The sequence below is a fragment of the Lucilia sericata genome, unplaced genomic scaffold (genome assembly GCF_015586225.1).
Source record: "Lucilia sericata isolate MDLA Ls3-8-SP2 unplaced genomic scaffold, ASM1558622v1 Contig002774F_arrow, whole genome shotgun sequence".
NCBI classification, from domain to species: Eukaryota; Metazoa; Arthropoda; class Insecta; order Diptera; family Calliphoridae; genus Lucilia; species Lucilia sericata.
The window spans coordinates 3,851-19,035 of NW_023996483.1; the positions used below are offsets into that span (position 1 = coordinate 3,851).

The following is a 15,185-nucleotide window of genomic DNA, read 5'->3' on the forward strand; positions in this document are numbered from 1 at the left end:
CTAGAACTGAACTAGAACTGAACTAGAACTGAACTAGAACTGAACTAGAACTGAACTAGAACTGAACTAGAACTGAACTAGAACTGAACTAGAACTGCACTAGAACTTAAGCGTAATTGACATCTCTTCCTCAGTTCAGTTGGAGTTACCCTAATACACATTCTAACCCTCGTACATGTTGTAGTTTAGAACATCACCTCTAGTTACAAATTGTACTCGTGTACTGATTTTTCGTTCTGGGCCAAATGAAAAGAACATTTATTTAAATTTTATTAAAATCTTCGTTGAATTTATTTCGTTGTCATTTATGAGGAGATGAAATTTAGATATAAATTTCGTATTCATATTTATTTCTGTGATTTAAATCACAGTCTGTGAACGATTTTAGCAGTTGAAATTAAATTGAATAAAATCCTAAACTGTATTAATATAAGAAAAAAGTTTGTAACTATGTTTATTTCGACAAACTTTTTCATTTAAGTATAAATTAAATGAAAGGGAAGTACTTTAGATTTTTAGTGTATTAAGGTCTAAAGTTAGAAAAAAGTTCAAGAAATAATTGAAATTTCTTAAGGTTTTCAATCAAATTGGTCTGGTATTGTTGCGTATGATAAATATTTAATTAAACAAATATCACTCATAAGTCTACTTAGTCTAGTTTTTTAAAAATATGAAGAATGTATTTTATTTTATATAATTTTAAAATAATTTTTAAACTAAGCTAACCTTTTGTGTTTCCAATCTCTCTCTCTCTGTCTATTCCTAATTACAATTTTTATTTCATTATAATTTTAAATACTTTATGGAAAAAATCATATTTAGTTAGCCGTAATAATGAAATGGCGCATAGCGTTGATATATCGATGATCTCTCACCAACATCGTCTTCCATATCGACCGACCAAGATCCATTTGGACAATTGCCACCGCTATTACCGCCACTGCGTTCAACACAAGTCCTTAAACCATTAACGGGATTTCCAGGTGGGCTTTAGTAAACATTTTTTGGTTTTTAACTCAAAATCATATTTGTTTTCTTTTACTTGAAATGGCATGTTTGTGTTTCAGTTTTGATTTTTTAATTCTTAATAAAAGAGTATTTTTTGGTTGTTTTTGTATAATAAAAAAAAATATTTATTGATGTAGTTAAAGTTTTTCTTTTATTATAAACAAATTAGAACAGCACTAGAAATAACATGAACCAGAACTAAACTCGAAATAAAACAGAACTAGAACAGAACTGCAACAGAACTAGAACGAACTAGAGCAGAACTAGAACAGAACTAGAACAGAACTAGAACAGAACTAGAACAGAACTAGAACAGAACTAGAACAACTAGAACAGAACTAGAACAGAACTAGAACAGAACTAGAACAGAACTAGAACAGAACTAGAACAGAACTAGAACAGAACTAGAACAGAACTAGAACAGAACTAGAACAGAACTAGAACAGAACTAGAACAGAACTAGAACAGAACTAGAACAGAACTAGAACAGAACTAGAACAGAACTAGAACAGAACTAGAACAGAACTAGAACAGAACTAGAACAGAACTAGAACAGAACTAGAACAGAACTAGAACAGAACTAGAACAGAACTAGAACAGAACTAGAACAGAACTAGAACTGAACTAAAACAGAACTAGAACAGAACTAGACCAGAACTAGAACAGAACTAGAACAGAACTAGAACAGAACTAGAACAAACTAGAACAGAACTAGAACAGAACTAGAACAGAACTAGAACAGAACTAGAACAGAACTAGAACAGAACTTGAACAGAACTAGAACAGAACTAGAACAGAACTAGTACAGAACTAGAACAGAACTAGAATAGAACTAGAACAGAACTAGAACAGAACTAGAACAGAACTAGAACAGAACTAGAACAGAACTAGAACAGAACTAGAACAGAACTAGAACAGAACTAGAACAGAACTAGAACAGAACTAGAACAGAACTAGAACAGAACTAGAACAGAACTAGAACAGAACTAGAACAGAACTAGAACAGAACTAGAACAGAACTAGAACAGAACTAGAACAGAACTAGAACAGAACTAGAACAGAACTAGAACAGAACTAGAACAGAACTAGAACAGAACTAGAACAGAACTAGAACAAACTAGAACAGAACTAGAACAGAACTAGAACAGAACTAGAACAGAACTAGAACAGAACTAGAACAGAACTAGAACAGAACTAGAACAGAACTAGAACAGAACTAGAACAGAACTAGAACAGAACTAGAACAGAACTAGAACAGAACTAGAACAGAACTAGAACAGAACTAGAACAGAACTAGAACAGAACTAGAACAGAACTAGAACAGAACTAGAACAGAACTAGAACAGAACTAGAACAGAACTAGAACAGAACTAGAACAGAACTAAAACAGAACTAGAACAGAACTAGAACAGAACTAGAACAGAACTAGAACAGAACTAGAACAGAACTAGAACAGAACTAGAACAGAACTAGAACAGAACTAGAACAGAACTAGAACAGAACTAGAACAGAACTAGAACAGAACTAGAACAGAACTAGAACAGAACTAGAACAGAACTAGAACAGAACTAGAACAGAACTAGAACAGAACTAGAAAAAGAACAGAACTAGAACAGAACTAGAACAGAACTAGAACAGAACTAGAATGGAACTAGAACAGAACTAGAACAGAACTAGAACAGAACTAGAACAGAACTAGAACAGAACTAGAACAGAACTAGAACAGAACTAGAACAGAACTAGAACAGAACTAGAACAGAACTAGAACAGAACTAGAGCAGAACTAGAACAGAACTAGAACAGAACTAGAACAGAACTAGAACAGAACTAGAACAGAACTAGAACAGAACTAGAACAGAACTAGAACAGAACTAGAACAGAACTAGAAAAGAACTAGAACAGAACTAGAACAGAACTAGAACAGAACTAGAACAGAACTAGAACAGAACTAGAACAGAACTAGAACAGAACTAGAACAGAACTAGAACAGAACTAGAACAGAACTAGAACAGAACTAGAACAGAACTAGAACAGAACTAGAACAGAACTAGAACAGAACTAGAACAGAACTAGAACAGAACTAGAACAGAACTAGAACAGAACTAGAACAGAACTAGAACAGAACTAGAACAGAACTAGAACAGAACTAGAACAGAACTAGAACAGAACTAGAACAGAACTAGAACAGAACTAGAACAGAACTAGAACAGAACTAGAACAGAACTAGAACAGAACTAGAACAGAACTAGAACAGAACTAGAACAGAACTAGAACAGAACTAGAACAGAACTAGAACAGAACTAGAACAGAACTAGAACAGAACTAGAACAGAACTAGAACAGAACTAGAACAGAACTAGAACAGAACTAGAACAGAACTAGAACAGAACTAGAACAGAACTAGAACAGAACTAGAACAAACTAGAACAGAACTAGAACAGAACTAGAAACAGAACTAGAACAGAACTAGAACAGAACTAGAACAGAACTAGAACAGAACTAGAACACAGAACTAGAACAGAACTAGAACAGAACTAGAACAGAACTAGAACAGAACTAGAACAGAACTAGAACAGAACTAGAACAGAACTAGAACAGAACTGTACAAAACAAGATCTTCAAAACGTTTCTAACTTTAAGTAGTAATTGTTTTTGAGTTTTTTGCCAATTTCTTTTTGCTTGGTTTTTTTGAAAATTTTAGTCGTTACATTTTCATAAAATTTTGTTTAAATCGATGTGAAGAATTTTTGTTTAGTTAGCACTTAAGACACATCACTTGAAAAAACACAACACATATAAAACAAATTCATTAAAAAAGCATTATAAAAACACGTATTATAAGTTTTATTCCCCCGTCAAAAGTTCAAAACCCCTTTATGAAGTTGAAATTTATTAATTAAATAAAAATTCATTCGTAAAAAAAAACTCTAGAGCATGATACATTTCCCAACAAACTCATATTTGTTATAAAACTGACAATATGCCATTCAAATAGTTGGATAATCAGTCATTGCGACTGTCATTTACTAAGAAAGCCCATCCATCAATCAATCAATCAGTCACTTACTCACTCATTTTTGGTAGTTGTTTCATGAGCTGTCATGACTTTATTTTTTCCCCAGTTTTGAAGATTTTCTTTGAACTGCAGCTTTTTTTGTACAACAATCCTTTAGTTTTAATTTTTACTCTATCTCTTGTAAGTGTGTGTGTGTATGTGTAAAAAAAAGAACATGGCTGCAACGGAAACAAAACAAAAATTGCAACTCTGTTTCGTTACTATTACAAATACAGCAGCTGCTTTGTTTTGTAATGTTTACACTTGTTTTTTGTTTTTTTCTTTGTTTACTTTCTTTAACTCTACTCATCTTTGTTATTGTAATTGTTGTAATTTTCATTAAGAAATCTTCTCTCTATTTTTGTCTTATTCTTATATCACTTGAATTCACCAACAACAAAAAAAAAACCGTTAACATTGACAATCAAATATCAACAAATTGTATTAAAACTTGTTTTTTAACTCTTTCTCTCTGTTTTCTTTTATTTATGGTGAAATCCTTTTTAAATATTTGAAAAAAAAATGAATAAATATTTATTTATTTTTATAAAATAAACAAACAAAATGGCTTTAACAAATTAAAAAAAATTAACTGAAAAATTAAAAAAAATAATTATTAAATTTTCGTTGTAGAGTGAGTATAAAAAAATTAACAAACAATTAAATTTTTTTTATTTAATTATTCTTTTATTTATTTTAGTTTTTAATTTCCGGTTTTTTAAATAAAATTTTATGTTTTGCTTTTAAAATATTTTGGGTTATAGTTTAAAAAAATTAAAAAAAAAATATTTTGAAATTATTTGAGTTAAAAAAAAAAGAAATAAAAATCTATTAATTTAGTGTCCAATTTGAGTGAAGATTCATATGACTATGTGTTTGGTGGTCGACGCAAGACTCCGCCTTCTACAACAGCACTTAAGTTGACCTCGCCTCCTGTACGACTGAGACCAGAAGGTAATTATTATATTCCAACCAAAACATTTTAAAATCTAAATAAATTTTATTTAAAAAAAAAACCTATTTTTAAACAATTTTAACAAATTTGAACTCTCTTTTTCTTTCTTACATTAAACCACTAACTATTTTCTTACAACATAATAATCATCTTTGTAATCTCATAATCATCATCCTCTTCAGACGCTTATAATAATACACGCAACATTAGTAGTGGTGGTTTTGGTTCAAATACAAATAACGGAAATACTGGTGGTGGTCGTTTTTATCGTCACTCCTTTAGTTACGTACCCAAACGTTCTCGTCACACACAAAACGAACGTGAACGTAATGCAAATTATGAATCAAGATTAAGATGTCATGGCGAAGATGAAGCAACCCTGCGGCAATTGTTACTTGAGTAAGTATTTTCTTTACATATATAGTTTTTAATCTTTATCTTCATCTCTATCTCTCTATATATCTCAACTTTATTTGTTTCTTTTCAAACAATACATATTTATTATTATAAAAAAAAAACTTATAATTTTATATAGAAAAATATATAAAGTATATATTTATCAACACTTCACACTACTCACTTTTACACTATCATAAAAATAACACTAACAATAACACTAAACAGCAATTTATTTAAATGAAAATAAAAACACATTTACACTTTTACATGGATACCGCTACATACATTAATACATACATAGATGCATTTAAATGTAGTTGCATTTTGTGTTTAAAAACTTTAGTTTATGATTTTTATGTTTTCTTTACAACAGTAGAATTTCGATTATTCAAATATATGTTTATTTACTATCATATGGGAAGTGCCATGCCCCTTTTGCTAATGAGGCAATTTATTTACATGGTTGTCATAGTTGTTCGTCAAAACTAAAAAAAATTTATCTAAAATAGATCCTATTATAAGTATTTTTGTATTTAGTGCCACGCCTCCTATGGCAATTTTCCCCCATATTGTTCATATAGATTTCAGTACGGCCTATGCAAGAATAAAACCTCAGAATACATTTTAAAAAAATATGTATTAAAAAGAAATAACAAGGTTATGCTATAGACAAAAAGTATGATAACTGTTTTTAAAAGAAAACGTAACAGAAAGCCAAAAAAGCTGAAAAGCTCTGAAATATACACATGTTATATGATGCGACCACAGTCTATTATATTCTTTTGTTTATTTAATCAAATTCTGATTGCTTGCCGAATCGAAATTCTATTGTTTTATATATTTTTATTAAGTCGTTTTAATTATTTATATATAACATACGAGTAGATTTCAACAATCTTGATTGTCTTAAAAATAACACGTTCTCATATAAAGTTTTTCGAAATTGGAAATCATTGCCTGAATCCTACAAATATATTTTTTTCAAATAAGGAATACTGATCAGAACTGAACTAAAACTGAACTAGAACTGAATTAGAACTGAACTAGAACTGAACTAGAACTGAACTAGAACTGAACTAGAACTGAACTAGAACTGAACTAGAACTGAACTAGAACTGAACTAGACTGAACTAGAACTGAACTAGAACTGAACTAGACTAGAACTGAACTAGAACTGAACTAGAACTGAACTAGAACTGAACTAGAACTGAACTAGAACTGAACTAGAACTGAACTAGAACTGAACTAGAACTGAACTAGAAACTGAACTAGAACTGAACTAGAACTGAACTAGAACTGAACTAGAACTGAACTAGAACTGAACTAGAACTGAACTAGAACTGAACTAGAACTGAACTAGAACTGAACTAGAACTGAACTAGACATGAACTAGAACTGAACTAGAACTGAACTAGAACTGAACTAGAACTGAACTAGAACTGAACTAGAACTGAACTAGAACTGAACTAGAACTGAACTAGAACTGAACTAGAACTGAACTGAACTAGAACTGAACTAGAACTGAACTAGAACTGAACTAGAACTAAACTAGAACTAAACTAGAACTGAACTAGAACTGAACTAGAACTGAACTAGAACTGAACTAGAACTGAACTAGAACTGAACTAGAACTGAACTAGAACTGAACTAGAACTGAACTAGAACTGAACTAGAACTGAACTAGAACTAGAACGAACTAGAACTGAACTAGAACTGAACTAGAACTGAACTAGAACTGAACTAGAACTGAACTAGAACTGAACTAGAACTGAACTAGAACTGAACTAGAACTGAACTAGAACTGAACTAGAACTGAACTAGAACTGAACTAGAGAACTGAACTAGAACTGAACTAGAACTGAACTAGAACTGAACTAGAACTGAACTAGAACTAAACTGGAACTAAACTAGAACTGAACTAGAACTGAACTAGAACTGAACTAGAACTGAACTAGAACTGAACTGGAACTAAACTAGAACTGAACTAGAACTGAACTAGAACTGAACTAGAACTGAACTAGAACTGAACTAGAACTGAACTAGAACTGAACTAGAACTGAACTAGAACTGAACTAGAACTGAACTAGAACTGAACTAGAACTGAACTAGAACTGAACTAGAACTGAACTAGAACTGAACTAGAACTGAACTAGAACTGAACTAGAACTGAACTAGAACTGAACTAGAACTGAACTAGAACTGAACTAGAACTGAACTAGAACTGAACTAGAACTGAACTAGAACTGAACTAGAACTGAACTAGAACTGAACTAGAACTGAACTAGAACTGAACTAGAACTGAACTAGAACTGAACTAGAACTGAACTAGAACTGAACTAGAACTGAACTAGAACTGAACTAGAACTGAACTAGAACTGAACTAGAACTGAACTAGAACTGAACTAGAACTGAACTAGAACTGAACTAGAACTGAACTAGAACTAGAACTGAACTAGACTGAACTAGAACTGAACTAGAACTGAACTAGAACTGAACTAGAACTGAACTAGAACTGAACTAGAACTGAACTAGAACTGAACTAGAACTGAACTAGAACTGAACTAGAACTGAACTAGAACTGAACTAGAACTGAACTAGAACTGAACTAGAACTGAACTAGAACTGAACTAGAACTGAACTAGAACTGAACTAGAACTGAACTAGAAACTGAACTAGAACTGAACTAGAACTGAACTAGAACTGAACTAGAACTGAACTAGAACTGAATAGAACTGAACTAGAACTGAACTAGAACTGAACTAGAACTGAACTAGAACTGAAACTAGAACTACTAGAACTGAACTAGAACTGAACTAGAACTGAACTAGAACTGAAACTAGAACTGAACTAGAAACTGAACTAGAACTGAACTAGAACTGAACTAGAAACTGAACTAGAACTGAACTAGAACCTGAACTAGAACTAGAACTGAACTAGACTGAACTAGAACTGAACTAGAACTGAACTAGAACTGAACTAGAACTGAACTAGAACTGAACTAGAACTGAACTAGAACCTGAACTAGAAACTGAACTAGAACTGAACTAGAACTGAACTAGAACTGAACTAGAACTGAACTAGAACTGAACTAGAACTGAACTAGAACTGAACTGAACTGAACTAGAACTGAACTAGAACGAACTAGAACTGAACTAGAACTGAACTAGAACTGAACTAGAACTGAACTAGAACTGAACTAGAATGAACTAGAACTGAACTAGAACTGAACTAGAACTGAACTAGAATAGAACTGAACTAGAACGAACTAGAACTGAACTAGAACTGAAACTAGAACTGAATAGAACTGAACTAGAACTGAACTAGAACTGAACTGAACTGAACTAGAACTGAACTAGAACTGAACTAGAACTGAACTAGAACTGACTAGAACTGAACTAGAACTGAACTAGAACTGAACTAGAAACTGAACTAGAAACTGAACTAGTAGAACTGAACTAGAACTGACTAGAACTGAACTAGAACTGAACTAGAACTGAACTAGAACTGAACTAGAACTGAACTAGAACTGAACTAGAACTGAACTAGAACTGAACTAGAACTGAACTAGAACTGAACTAGAACTGAACTAGAACTGACACTAGAACTGAACTACAACTGAACTAGAACTGAACTAGAACTGAACTAGAACTGAACTAGAACTGAACTAGAACTGAAACTAGAACTGAACTAGAACTGAACTAGAACTGAACTAGAACTGAACTAGAACTGAACTAGAACTGAACTAGAACTGCACTAGAACTGAACTAGAACTGAACTAGAACTGAACTAACTGAACTAGAACTGAACTAGAACTGAACTAGAACTGAACTAGAACTGAACTAGAACTGAACTAGAACTGAACTAGAACTGAACTGAACTAGAACTGAACTGAACTGAACTGAACTGAACTGAACTAGAACTGAACTGAACTAGAACTGAACTAGAACTGAACTAGAACTGAACTAGAACTGAACTAGACTGAACTAGAACTGAACTAGAACTGAACTAGAACTGAACTAGAACTGAACTAGAACTGAACTAGAACTGAACTAGAACTGAACTAGAACTGAACTAGAACTGAACTAGAACTGAACATAGAACTGAACTAGAACTGAACTAGAACTGAACTAGAACTGAACTAGAACTGAACTAGAACTGAAAGAACTAGAACTGAACTAGACTGAACTAGAACTGAACTAGAACTGAACTAGAACTGAACTAGAACTGAACTAGAACTGAACTAGAACTGAACTAGAACTGAACTAGAACTGACTAGAACTGAACTAGAACTGAACTAGAACTGACTAGAACTGAACTAGAACTGAACTAGAACTGAACTAGAACTGACTAGAACTGAACTAGAACTGAACTAGAACTGAACTAGAACTGAACTAGAACTGAACTAGAACTGAACTAGAACTGAACTAGAACTGAACTAGAACTGAACTAGAACTGAACTAGAACTGAACTAGAACTGAACTAGAACTGAACTAGAAACTGAACTAGAACTGAACTAGAACTGAACTAGAACTGAACTAGAACTGAACTAGAACTGAACTAGAACTGAACTAGAACTGAACTAGAACTGAACTAGAACTGATCAAGGATTCACTTTTCCTTTCTTCAACCGGTGCCAACCTAATACACATTCTTACCCTAGTACATGTTCACCTCTACTTACAAATTGTACTAGTGAACTAATTATTCATTCTAAAACATCTTAAATTACTCAAGGTTTTCAATCAAATAGGTTTGCTACTGATGCGTATGATAAATATTTAATTAATTAAATATCACTCATACGTGTCGACAGTCTAGTTATTAAAAAAACATATAAAATGAATACTTCACTTCAACTTGGTACAAATTTGGTACAAAATTTTGCTCAAACTCATGTATTAGCTGTCAATGAGAGCATTACCAATCATAGAAAAAATGAGGACAAAATATCGGTTGAAATCTACTTTATAAAAAAAAGAACATAAAAAATATTGATAATATTTATAGTATTTATTTACACTTTAAAATACACAACAACATAATTGGCAATTTATATACAGAAAATTTGATTAATTTTTACACTTTTTGCGTTAATTACAAATATTTTTGTTTAATTTGAAAACTAAGTAAATTATTAAGAAAACCCCTGTTTTTGATTTTGTAGTTTTTGTTATTAAACCTTAAACAAACATAATCCAGCAAACATTGAAAAAAAACAATTATTTTGATTTAAATAATAAATATAATAAAAATGTTGGCTGGGTTATTATCCTATAAACATATTTTTAGGCTCTAAAATATTTATATAAATATATATATTAATTTATGTTGTGTTTATTTTTCTTTTCTGGATGTTTTCTTCACCCACCCTCCAAATATCACAATCACCACAACAACAAAATATTATATTTAAACTTATAAAATATTTAATCATAACAAATATTAACCATAATTATTGCGCAGATTATGTTAATTTAAAGCAACGTTAAAAATATTTAAAGAAAATTCTAAAAAAGAAAAAAACTCGAGCAAAAACACTAAACGAAACTTTAAAGTCAATTATACTCTATAGCAAGAAAAAAACAAAGAAAATAAGTTTTTATTAAATATTTAAAAAAACAGAAAAAAAAGAACAGCACAACAGAATTGTCGCTAAGAAAAAAACTAAAATTCTAAAAAAGGCATTTAAACGACATTCACCAAAATACTGCAAAAGTACTTAATAGAAAATTAAAAAAAAAAAAAACATTAAGAAATATAAAAATTAAATAATATAGAAATTTATAAAAATTATCAAAAAAAAAAAAAAAACAAACATCAAATCATCTTTTTTACAACATTTTATAACCAAAGAAAAAAAAAGAGTTTTTAATTTTTCACAATTAAACTGCAACACGAAACCTAAAAAGGAACCCATTTGTAACCCCCCTGATTATCAACGAAACAAAAAGTTTATTTTTTTGTTACAAAAAAAAAATTAAGCAAAAATTTAACAACAGCCAAATATTAAGAACAAAAAAATCCCAACATCATGATGATGGAAACAATGCCCCCCAGGTATAAATTAAAATAAATTATTTATTCTCTTAACAAATCATTTTACATTTTCATTAATCATTCTTAAAAAAAAAACAAAAAGATTATACAAATTCTTGTGTTATTTTAGAAAAGTGTTAATAAGTTTTCTTTATTTGTTTTAACATTTCTTTTTGTTTTAAACGTTAACGTAACATTACTAATCATTTCATTTTCAAACAAAACGTTAAACAAATTTTGCTTATTAATGTTAACAAAAACCACGACTAATGCTATTTTATTTTGTTTTATGTTTAAAATAAATAACACCATGATATACATAAACTTTATATTAAATAAAAAGGGGTAATCACAGTTTCTTTTAGGAAAAGATGGGAAAATTTAGCATACTTTTAGGTTAATACTCGAAAATTCTATGTTAAAATTGAATTTTTTTTAATTTTCCGTTTTGAACGGACCACTCCAATCTTAAGATGTAGTATTGTATAGTATTAGATCCACCTTGTAGCAGTGAGAAATCTCAGATCCAGATATCTCACCAAGCTTAGATATGAAGTAACTGCCAAGGAAACAGTTTCTTTTATCCGATAGAGCAGGTCATTTGCAGGCCAAAATGGTGAATGGAATGACACCACATTTCTCCGAAAAGAAGGAAAGTAGTTGACCCGTAGAGCGACCTCTACGAAAGCCATACTGGATGTCGTTTAGTAAACTATCTCTAGATACTTGACAAGATGGAAATTGACCATACTTTTTATAACTTTAGAAAGTGCTGAACAAATTGCTATTGGGCGGTAGTTTTTAGGTTTATTAGTCTCTCCCTTTTTAGGAATTGCCGTTACATTAACAATCTTCCAGCATACAGTAAATTTGCCTACATAGTATAGAATGCTGAAAAGATTAGCTAATGGCACTGCTTTAAGACCAGTGCCGGTATGTCATCTGATCTAGAAGTCTTGTTTTTGTTGAAACGTGTTTCTGATACCCTTTCGAGAGCGGGCAGTGATTGATCGCTTTCCGAAAAGAAAGAATTGCTTGCAAATAACTCAGCTAAAAGGTTAGCTTTATGGCATGGCCATAAAGCATTGACATTATTGTCTAGGAAACAAAGTTTCCAATTGAATTGCCAATAGAATTCGTTGAGCTCAGTCCAGCGAGCCTTTTCGTAGATAACAATTAAATGTATCGTAGCTTTTTTGAAACGTTACGAAGTTTAGAGGGCGACAAGGAGGCGGAGATGGTTCAGTGATCCGAATTTCCTAGAGGTGCAACAATATCTACTTCATACTTATCAGCATGTGAAGTGAGAAAAAGGTTGGGGGTATTATTTTGGTGCCCTTCAACACATGCAATAAGTGTTGGTTCATTCACTAATTGCGAAAGGCCTACTGGAGTTGTGTGACTTGAATGGCGATGCCAAGATGAGTTGTGTTCATTGAAATCACCTGCAACTACAATTTCACTGTTCGTACAACTCTCAAGAATCCTCAGTATGGAATCGGAAAGGGCGTCGAAGTTTAATATGGTAGCATCCTATCCCGCAGAATAAGGAAATTTCTCTATAAGAATAAAAATAATGAAATGTTGCCTACTTTTAGGCAGTTGACATAATATGTTATTTTTCTAAAGTTCAAAGGTTACAGCTGTGAATACCCCTAATTATTTTATGTTGCTTTATTGTAAATATCAACAAATAAAACTAACTTTGAAACAAAACTAACATAATTTGTGTAAATAAATTTTTATAAATACTATGTTTTTCTTACAAGGTAAAAAAACGTAACGCCATTATGAATGATAACTTTCCAATGGAAGCTCATTAAAATAAACACTCTTATATATATGAAATATAAAAAAATAAGAGAAATTTTTGTATAAACTAAATAAAAAGTTTGTGAAAATAAACTTCAATTACGAAAAAAAAGTAATGGAATAAAAGAGCTAATTTTAATTATCATTTACAAAAGAAAAATACTTTATTCAAAAACTCTATTCATAAAGTTAAAAAAAATTTTCAAACTAAATTATTTAATTCTTTAAAAAAAATTTAAACTTTTAATAAAATAAGTAAAGCTTGGAAAGTATCATGTACAAAACGGTCCTAATCGTTTTAAATTTTATTATTTCTCTTAGTATTCCGTCACTTTTAAATTCACCATTTTTATCACTTATACTAAACTCTTTAACTAACATTATTTAAAATTTTCATTTAATTTTCTTTTTTCTTTCCGTCTTCTTCTTCATTGTAAATTTCATTTATTTCTCGCTGTGTAATTTGTCACTTTAATTGTAACGTAACGCAACAAAATAAAATGAACACCACCGTCACGTTTTAATCAACACTTTTCATGTAAATTCTTTTTTTTTTCTATGTAATTCGCATTCATTAATAAAATTAAATTAAAAAAAAAACTACATCTCATTCACACTAAAAACTACAACAACTAACCTAAATTGTGCTAAAATACAAGAAGTGGTGGAATGGTTTTGTCGCCACTAAATAAGTATGTTTTACATTTAATTTGCTTAATCATTGAAACACCTTTTATTTTAAATATAAAATATGATTGTAGTTTATACACATGCACTTTCTTTTTATAAAAAGTAATAAATTATTTTGCAAAATGTAATAACGAATCGAAACTGTGACACTTTATAAATTATTAAAACTTAAAATTAATTTTCCAAAAAAGTGAAAATTTCGTATATTTGAATTTCAAAAAGTTAAAATTTCGAAAATTTTCTATAGAAAAGTGATTTTTTTTTTCTATAGAAAGAGAGGAAATTTCGAAAATTTTCTATGGGAAAGTGAAAATTTCGAAAATTTAAATTTTGAAAAGTGAAAGTTTCGGAAATTTTCTATAGAAAGATGAACATTTTGAAAAAATTTCGAAAAAAATGTCGATAATTTTCTATAGAAAAGATGAAATTTCGAAAATTTTTTTTAGTAAGGAAAGTGAAAATTTCGAAAATTTTCCATAGAAAAGTGAAAATTTCGAAAATTTCCTATAGAAAAATGAACATTTCGAAAATTTTCTATAGAAAAGTTAAAGTTTCGAAAATTTTCTATAAAAAGGTGAACATTTCGAAAAAATTTCGAAAATTTTCTTAAGAAAATTTCGATAATTTTCTATAGATAAGAGGAAATTTCGAAAATTTTCTCTAGGAAAGTGAAAATTTCGAAAGTTTTCTATAGAAGAGTGAAAGTGAAAATTTCGAAAATCTTCTATAGAAAAGTGAAAATTTCGAAAATTTTCTATATAAAAGTGAACATTTCGAAAATTTTCTAAAGAAAATTGTAAATTTCGAAAATTTTCTATAGAAAAAAGAACATTTTGAATATTTTCTATAGAAAAGTGAACATTTCGAAAATTTTCTAAAGAAAACTTCAAGTATTTTCTATTCAAAAGAGAAAATTTCGAAAATTTTCTATTCAAAAGAGAAAATTTCGAAAATTTTCTATTCAAAAGAGAAAATTTCGAAAATTTTCTATTCAAAAGAGAAAATTTCGAAAATTTTCTATTCAAAAGAGAAAATTTCGAAAATTTTCTATACAAAAGAGAAAATTTCGAAAATTTTCTATACAAAAGAGAAAATTTCGAAAATTTTCTATAGAAAAGTGAAAATTTTTAAAATTTTCTATAGAAAAGTGAAATTTTCGAAAATTTTCTTAGAAAAGAGAAAATTTCTATAGAAGAGAGAAAATTTCGAAAATTTTCTCTCTTTTCTTTTG

The 15,185-nt window shown here is 30.1% G+C and overlaps 1 pseudogene; it reads left to right on the forward strand.

Annotated features, from left to right (window-relative positions):
* Positions 1–828: 828 nt before the first annotated feature.
* LOC119614303 overlaps positions 829–15,185 on the forward strand; it is a 29,988-nt pseudogene continuing 15,631 nt past the window's right edge.